Below are 8,646 nucleotides of genomic sequence, written 5' to 3' on the forward strand. Positions count from 1 at the left end.
ATTGATAAAACTAGTGCAAATTGATCATGGCGCACCCCAGGGTTATCTTCTGTTTTTTGCTGGCGAGGTGCAGTGTCATAGGCTATGTTTAAAAGTAAAGCGATGGAGCCAAATTCAGTTGTCATGACAGTCATTTCAGAAGAAGAAGAAGAAGAAGAGATTGGATTTATACCCCGCCCTACACTACCCAAGGGAGTCTCAGAGCAGCTGACAAACTCCTTTCCCTTCCCCTCCCCACAACAGACACCCTGTGAGGTGGGTGGGGCCGAGAGAGCTCTGACACAAACTGCTCTTTTTCAAGAACAGCTGTGCCAGAGCTTGTGACTGACCCAAGGTCACATCAGCAGGTGCAAGTGGAGGAGTGGGGAATCAAACCCGGTTCTCCCAGATTAGAGTCCGCGCACTTAACCACTACACCAAACTGGCTCTCTCTTTCAATGACCCTCTCTGCCCCTTTTTAACTTCAGCCCCATGCAAACGTCAAAAATGAAGCGTGTTCAGATGAGTGGTGCACAAAAGGAGGGGGGCACCAAGATTGGTCAGTGCTTAGGGCACCAGTGAGCCCCTGCCCTATGCCATAAGATGGCTGCGACACAATGGCATTTTCCACCACCATCTTGCACTAGAAGAAAGCATTAACGATGGGAGACCACCAAGGAAGTCCACGGTCACTATGCAGAGGCCGGCAGTGGCAAACCACCTCTGAATGTCCCTTGCCTTCAAAACCCTACAGGGTCGCCATAAGTCGGCTGTGAGTGGACCGAGCTTTACACACACAACAAGCGGGTTTGTGAAGAGGGATCTAGTGCCCATATTTTCTCTCCTACCACTTCCTACCCTTCCCATGGCTTGCACCCAAACTAGCATGTCGAAGAAGACAAAGGTTTTCTGCCCGCGGAGCACAATTATCCCACCACCCGCGGCAGCCCCAAACACTCCCCGAAATCTTGCTCCTGGGGGGTTCCCTGTCCCCCAAGAACCAAATGTTTTGAAGGCAAGGGACATGTTTGGCAGGAGCTCGCAGGTGGTGGTGGTGCACAGGGATGGACTTTGCCCGGGACTTCCTTTCAGGCTAACTAGTCCCACGCTGCCCCTTTGGGCGTGGTGGGCCTGCAACTGCCTACTACTTTGTTCCCACCCCTAATACGGTGGTGGTGGTGGTGGTAGTGGTGGTGGTGGAGGTGACTTACGGTGACTCCATAGGGTTTTCAAGGCATGAGACATTCCCAGGTGGTTTGCCATTGCCTACCTTCGCGCAGAAAACCCGGACTTCCTTGGTGGTCTCCCATCCAAGTACTAACCAGGGCTGACCTTGCTTAGCTTCCAAGATCTGATGCGACTGGGCTAAGTTGGGCATCCAGGTCAGGACAATCCCTGGTTGTCTGGTACTGACAACAAGGTGACTGGCGGGAAGATCCCAATACGTGGTCATATTTATTATTTAATTAATTAATTTCTACTCCGCCCTCCCCGCCGAAGCGGGCTCAGGGCAGCTTACAAGGCCATTTGGGATCATAAAACATAAAACCAACTACACACAATACACAACACAATTAAAGACAATTGAAGCGAATTAGAACGATATAACAACATATATCGAGCGTGTCCAGAAGAGGGCAACCAGGACGGTGAGAGGGTTGGAATGCAAGTCTTATGAGGAAAGGCTGGAAGAGTTGGGTATGTTTAGCCTGGGAAAGAGAAGGCTTAGAGGGGACGTGATTGCAGTCTTCAAGTATTCGAAGGGCTGTCATGTAGAAGATGGAGCGGATCTATTCTCTCTTGCTCCGGATTGCAAGACTAGATCTAATGGGTGAAAATTACAAGGGAGTCGTGACCAGCTAAATATCAGGAGAAACTTCCTAACTGTAAGAGTGATTGAGCAGTGGAACAGTCTGCCTCGGGAGGTGGTGGATGCTCCTTCGCTGGACGTTTTCAAGCGGAGGCTGGACGACCATCTTTCGGGTATGTTGTAGGGCTATCTTTTGGCTATGCTCTTGCAGAGTGCAGGGAGTTGGACTAGATGGCCTGCAAGGTCCCTTCCAACTCTAACATTCTATGATTCTATGATATTCATAAAGTGTCGTCGTGTACGGTTTAACTAGATGTCTCAGGAGTAGGTCGTCTTGTATGGCCATTCAGATCCAGGCCACCAATAGAGAGTCAACCGGAGGGGGAGGGGAGGAAGGGACGTCTGCTGCCTCAATCAAAAGCCTGTTGGAAGAGTTCCATCTTTCAGGCCCTGCAGAACTGTAATAAATCCCGCAGGGCCCTGATCTCATACGGGAGCTCATTCCACCAGGCGGGGGCCAGAGTCAAAAAGGCCCTGGCCCTAGTTGAGGCAAGTCAAACAACCCTGGGGCCGGGGACGACCAAAAGATGTTGGTTGGTAGACCTCAGTGCACTATGAGGCTCATATGGGGAGAGACGGTCCCAAAGGTATGCTGGCCCCGGGCCATAATAGGGCTGTTCCCAAATGTGTGGGTTCTAATTCGGTCGGTCTCCTCCCTGTTTTGCTCAGTGTGTACCTGACCAAAAGGTGAGCCCATCCAGTCCAACACTCTGTGTCACACAGTGGCCAACAATACCAGGTGCCATCAGGAGGTCCAGCAGTGGGGCCAGGATGACACTAGAAGCCCTCCCACTATTGACCCCCCCCCAAAAAAAAACCCCACCAAGAATACAGGGCATCACTTGCCCCAGACTGAGTCCCTATCTATACCTTGTGGCTAACAGCCACTGATGGACCTCTGCTCCATCTGTTGATCCAATTCCCGCTTGAAGCCCTCCATGCTTGTAGCTGCCACCACCTCCTGTGGCAGTGAATTCCATGTGTCAATCACTCTTTGGGTGAAGAAGCACTTCCTTTAATCTGTTCTAACCCAACTGCTCAGCAATTGTATATTTTGGGACAGACTTGTTGATATATGCCATATTGTGTTATACTCTGTGACTGGTGGCTTGCAGTGGGGATACTATAGACTCCAATGCTGCACTTTCAGCACTTTGTTGAGGCGTGTTTCCCCCCACACACAACTCCCCTCTGCAGAGCAGACACGCAGTACCAACTGGGGCACTCCAGCTGTGGAAACGCACTGATGTCAGGGCATTAGGACTGCATTCTATTTCCTGATGTATGTTTTCTTTTCTACCCTGCCCTGGATGGCCCAGGCTAGCCTGATCTTGCCAGATCTCAGAAGCTAAGCAGGGTCGGCCCTGGTCAGTACTTGGATGGGAGACCACCAAGGAATTCCAGGGTTGCTCTGCAGAGGAAGGCCATGGCAAACCACCTCTGCTTATCACTTGCCTTGAAAACCCCTTGAGGAGTTCCCATGAGTTGATGGCGACTAGACAGCTGCGGTGGCTCAAATGGTTAAGATGCTGAACTGCAGGCTGTGGAAGGTCGGTAGTTCAGCAGTTCAAGACCCGAGTGTGCCGCATGACGGAGTGAGCCCCCGTCTCTAGTTCCAGCTCCTGCCAACCTAGCCGTTCGAAAGCAAGAAATTGCAAGTAGATAAATAGGGACCACTTCGGTGGGAAGGGAACAGCTTTCCGTGCGCCTTGGTGTTTAGTCATGCCGGCCACATGACCACGGAAACGTCTTTGGACAGCGCTGGCTCTTCGGCTTTGAAACGGAGATGAGCACCACGACCCTAGAGTCGGATTCGACTGGCTTTCGAGCAAGGGAACCTTTACCTTTTAGACAGCACACATTAACCCTGACCTGGATAGCCCCAGCTAAGCAGGGTTGGCCCTGGTTAGTACTTGGGATAGGAAACCACCAATGAAGTTCAGGGTTGCTACGCGGAGTCAGGCAATGGTGTAGGTTGGTGTAGTGGTTAGAAGCGTGTACTCTAATCTGGGAGAACCTGGTTTGATTTCCAGCTCCTCCACGTGCAGCTGCTGGTGTGACCTTGGGTCAGTCATAAATTCTTTCGGAGCTGTTCTCTCACGAGCAGTCCTCGAACGAGCTCTCTCAGCCTCGCCTACCTCACACGGTGTCTGTTGTGGGGAAGGGAAGAGAAAGGTGATTGTAAGCGGCTCTGAGACTCCTTTGAGTACAGAAGGACGAGGTATAAATCCAATCTCTTCCGCTTCGTCTTCTCTTCAATCCACCTCTGATCTTCCCTTGCCTTGAGAACCCTACATGGTCAGCATAATTTTGCTATGACTCGATGGCACTTTCTGGCATTATTTTTTGTCACTTAAGGGATTTCATTCATTGATTGATTTCCCCCCCCCCGTAAAATGACCTGAAATACACAGATCTGAAATATTTTAACGTTATCTCTCTCTAAACAGACAGTTAAAACTATATCCTTGGTGTTGTAAGCAAAAATATCCATTATCGGGCCTACGGTATCTTTCTGTGCTGAGACGCCGCAGAGCAGAAACCCACAGGAGACGAAATCCAACTTGAGGTCCCTCCTCTCCCCTCCCCTCCCCTCCCCTCTCCTCTCCCCGCAGGACAGCTGAAGAGGTGTAATTCAACAGCCCTCTGTGCTACTGTCAGGGCCGCTGATTGAGGTGGACAGGAGGTGTGGATCCGGCCCTGTCCCGTAAAGGACGCAGACAGGTGGGAGGCCGAGTCAAGGGGTGGGGAGCAGCACTGGGTACAAAAAGGACCATGGAGACCTTTTTTAAGTACATTCCCTTTCGAGATAAGGGGGGGGACGAAGAAGCAGGGGAGACAGGGAATGGTAAAGACCGAATTATCAGTGCGAAAAGGAGGTAGAACTTTTAGAACGGTTCGGCGAGCCATCGAGCGGTTCGGTAGCTAAACAGAATGCAGGGAGCATTAATTATCAAAGGGGAGAAGAAAAGTCTATGCCAGCTAGTCACGGGGAGGAAGAACACGGAGAGAATTAGAGAGAAGCAAACTTTAAGGTACAGACAGATCAGAGGAGGAGCCGCACAAGGTCGGGGGGGGAAGGATTTTTGAACTGAAGAAAAGGAATTGAATTTTTTAAAAAAGGCTTCTGTGCATTTTAAAAGGTTGTCAAGGACGCTGATTGAAATGATTCCACAATTCTTCTTCTTGGGCGGGGGGGGGGAGGCCTTTGAAGAAATCTCTCACCAGGTCCGATCTCCCGGCCTCTGCTCAGATGGCGGAATCACGGATCAGCGCTCACATCGAGATGCCAAAGGAAGACTCTGGTGACCTTGAGGTAAGGTTCGAGATTTTTCATCTTTAAGATCTCTTCCCGCGATTATGGTGTACTAAGAAATATTCAGGAATAGCTCCTGCCTAAATAGAACCAAAAGGCCATGCCAGACGTGACGAAGCAGCGACCCCAGGTTTATGACCAAGCCTGTCTCCATAGAACACTCTCGCCAGGCCTGACTGTCTGATAAGTACACCACTACGTTCCTGCACATACATGAGCGTACGGATGTTCAGACACAGGCTTTTACATTCATGTGTTGAACCTGGAAGTGTTTGATGTCGTTCTTAGGGGAAGGCTTGTGAGTTGCCCACCATTACATAATTATAAGGATGGATGGCAAAAGTCTGTCCTCATCCGTAAGGATATGGTTACTTGTATAGGAACTGTGAGGGGTGGGGCATTACTGGTCCTGGTGAGGGATGCCAGATCCCCCCCTCAGTGGGGGCGGGGGTTCCTCTGGTTTCAGGTGCTCCTCTCCACCTCTGGCCGGCTGGCCGGCAGGGGGGTATTATCCCCAAAACAGGCAAGAAGCTGGAAGTAAATGTGATGTGCCTATGTCACCCGGAAGTGAAGAAGAACAAGAAGAGGAGAAAAAGAGAAGAAGAGATTGGATTTATACCCCGCCCTTCACTACCCAAGGGAGTCTCAGAGCGGCTTACAAACTCCTTTCCCTTCCTCTCCCCACAACAGACACCCTGTGAGGTAGGTGGGGCTGAGAGAGCTCTTTTGAGGACTGCTCTTGAGAGAACAGCTCCTATCAGAACTATGGCTTGCCCAAGGTCATCCAGCCAGGTGCAAGTGGTGGAGTGGGGGAATCAAGCCCGGTTCTCCCAGATTAGAGTCCGCGCACTTAACCACTACACCAAAGTGGAAGAAGAGAAGAGATTGGATTTATACCCCGTCCTTCACTACCTGAAGGAGTCTCAGAGCGGCTTACAATCTTTCCCTTCCCCTCCCCACAACAGACACCCCGTGAGGTAGGTGGGGCTGAGAGAGCTCTCCCGAGGACTGCCCTTGAGAGATAGTGGTGGGGGAGGTCCCTTTGAGACGCCAGTGGGGGGAACGGGGGACACTCCGGGAGCTAGAAGTGTTGCCTCTGATGTGCCAACGTCACCGGAAGTGACGTTGCATGTCGTGCCTACATCACCTAGAAATGATGTAGGCATGTTGGAGGTGATGCTCTGGTTTTGGGGGGAAACTCTATGGTAGAAGCTAATTCTACCATAGAAGCTTTTTCCACAAACCAGAGCGTCGCTCCTAACATTTCCGACGTACCTACGTAACGTCCGGATGACGTAGGCACATCATGTTTATTTCCAATCCCCCCCCCACCCCCGTAAATTCACCTCTATTCCCTGCTGGCTGGTCCAATGAACCTGGCAACCCTAATACTGGTACTGAGTGCAGGCAGGGGTCATTATGTTGATAAAGTGGAGGAGAAGGGAAATGATGTAAGCCACCGGGTCTCCATTGAGGAGAAGGGTAGGGTGTAAACGACATAAGTAAATAAATGAAGACTAGTAAATCACTTCTTTGCTCTGCAGAGATACTGATGCCTCCACTGCGTCTTTTCCTAGCAAACATCATACCCCCATAAGTCACACCAAACCTGCCTTCCTCCCAGGGGTCATTTTGTAGAAAAAGAGGTGCAGGAGCTCATTAGCATAACTCATTAGCATAACTTGTTTGCATTTGCCACACCCCCTGATGTCACCGGAAGCGTGTCAGAAGGCAACACCCACCGCTCATACTCCACTGGACTGTTATGGATTGCTAGCTATGGGGGGGGGGGACATGCAGATCTGTCCACAAAGAGGAGGGAGAGCTTTTACCTGAAGGGGGGAGGGGCTCTGCACCTTCCCTGGTTGCTTCTTGCTCCTTGTGGCCCAACTGAGGGCTGCTGGGCGCAGTGGGCGGGGCTTACTGCATGTGCCACACCCCCTGGGCTCCTTATTGCTGGAGCTCCACTCCTGTGCGCTCCCGCAGGAAATGACCCCTGCTTCCTCCTATGATGGAATCAGAGGCCTTCCCTGAACCATGGCATTGGTTACAAAAAAAAATCCAAGTTCATCGTATCCCCTAGACAAAATGTGCAAAGCTCTCTTTTCCAAATCTACATAATGTATTCCAATTACAGATTTCTTGCTTTCTGGATACAGATTTCTGAGAGCAAAATTCTAAGGATTTCAAATAAGAGTTTGAATGTCATCCTTGTTCTCCCTTCTTGCTAGGTCTATTGCTTAAACAACCATGTCTCTTTAATTAATTGAATAAATCTCTGTATCTCTGCATAAGAATGAAAGAGTTTTGACCGGGGAAGAATATATTGTGTTTTTACACCCAGCATTATGTGTCTCAGAGGCAATCAAAGTATGCCTCTTTAAAACATGTAATGTTTTTAAGAACTATTTGTATAATATGGGTTGCCCAGATTTTTGGAGCACCTGTTTGACAGTACTTCATTGTTATTATTTTATTCTGTCACAGTGTTTTAAAATACTTAAACCGCTAAAAGAGCCAGTTTGGTGTACCGGTTAAGTGTGTGGACTCTAATCTGGGAGAACCAGGTTTGATTCCCCACTCCTCCACCTGCAGCTGCTGGATGACCTTGGGCAAGCCGTAGTTCTGATAAGAGCTGTTCTTGGAAAAGAGCAGTTTCTGTCAAGAGCTCTCTCAGCCCCACCTACCTCACAGGTTGTCTGTTGTGGGGAGGGGAAAGGAAAGGAGTTTGTAAGCCGCTCTGAGACACCTTTGGGTAGTGAAGGGCGGGGTATAAATCCAATATCTTCTCTTCTTCTTCTAATCAACAGAATTTTGTAATCCTACTATTTACAGAGTATGTCTAAGCCAAGGTACTGCAATCTCTAACTAAATGGGGCATGTAGTTTGGTTTACCAAAATGGGGGCATGTCATTTGAGAGCCAGTTTGGTGTAGTGGTTAAGAGCACGGGCTCTAATCTGGGAGAAATGAGTTTGATTTCCCCACTCCTCCACATGCAGCTGGGCCAGTGACAGTTCTCTCAGAGCTGTTCTCTCAAGAGCAGTTCTGGAAAGAGCTCTCTCAGCCCCACCTACCTCACAGGGTGTCTGTTGTGAAGAGGGAATTGGAAAGGAGATTGTAAACTGCTCTGGGACTCTGAGTGAAGGGCGGGGTACAAATCCAATCTCCTCTTCATTTTACAGTTCACTGCCTGAGGTTATTTCCTATTACAACCCCAAGTGTAATCAGTGATGAAAACCGCCTTTACAATAAGGCTGCCAGGTCCTTTGATGTTTGTGACATCAAAGACATGTTACAGGAAGAAGGGGAGTTAGAGCTCACGGGGTTCAAGGGCAGGGAAATAGGGCACAGACGACGAGAACTGGCTCAGAGGACACAAGCCGAGAACCGAGAGCAGTACCATACTCAAGAGCAAGAAAAGTGGTACAGTCCTCTCCGACGCTGAGTGACCTCACAGGGGATTTTGTGCCTGTGACATTT

This window comes from Gekko japonicus, unplaced genomic scaffold, assembly GCF_001447785.1.
Source record: "Gekko japonicus isolate JY-2015 unplaced genomic scaffold, Gekko_japonicus_V1.1 scaffold3719, whole genome shotgun sequence".
NCBI lineage: Eukaryota > Metazoa > Chordata > Lepidosauria > Squamata > Gekkonidae > Gekko > Gekko japonicus.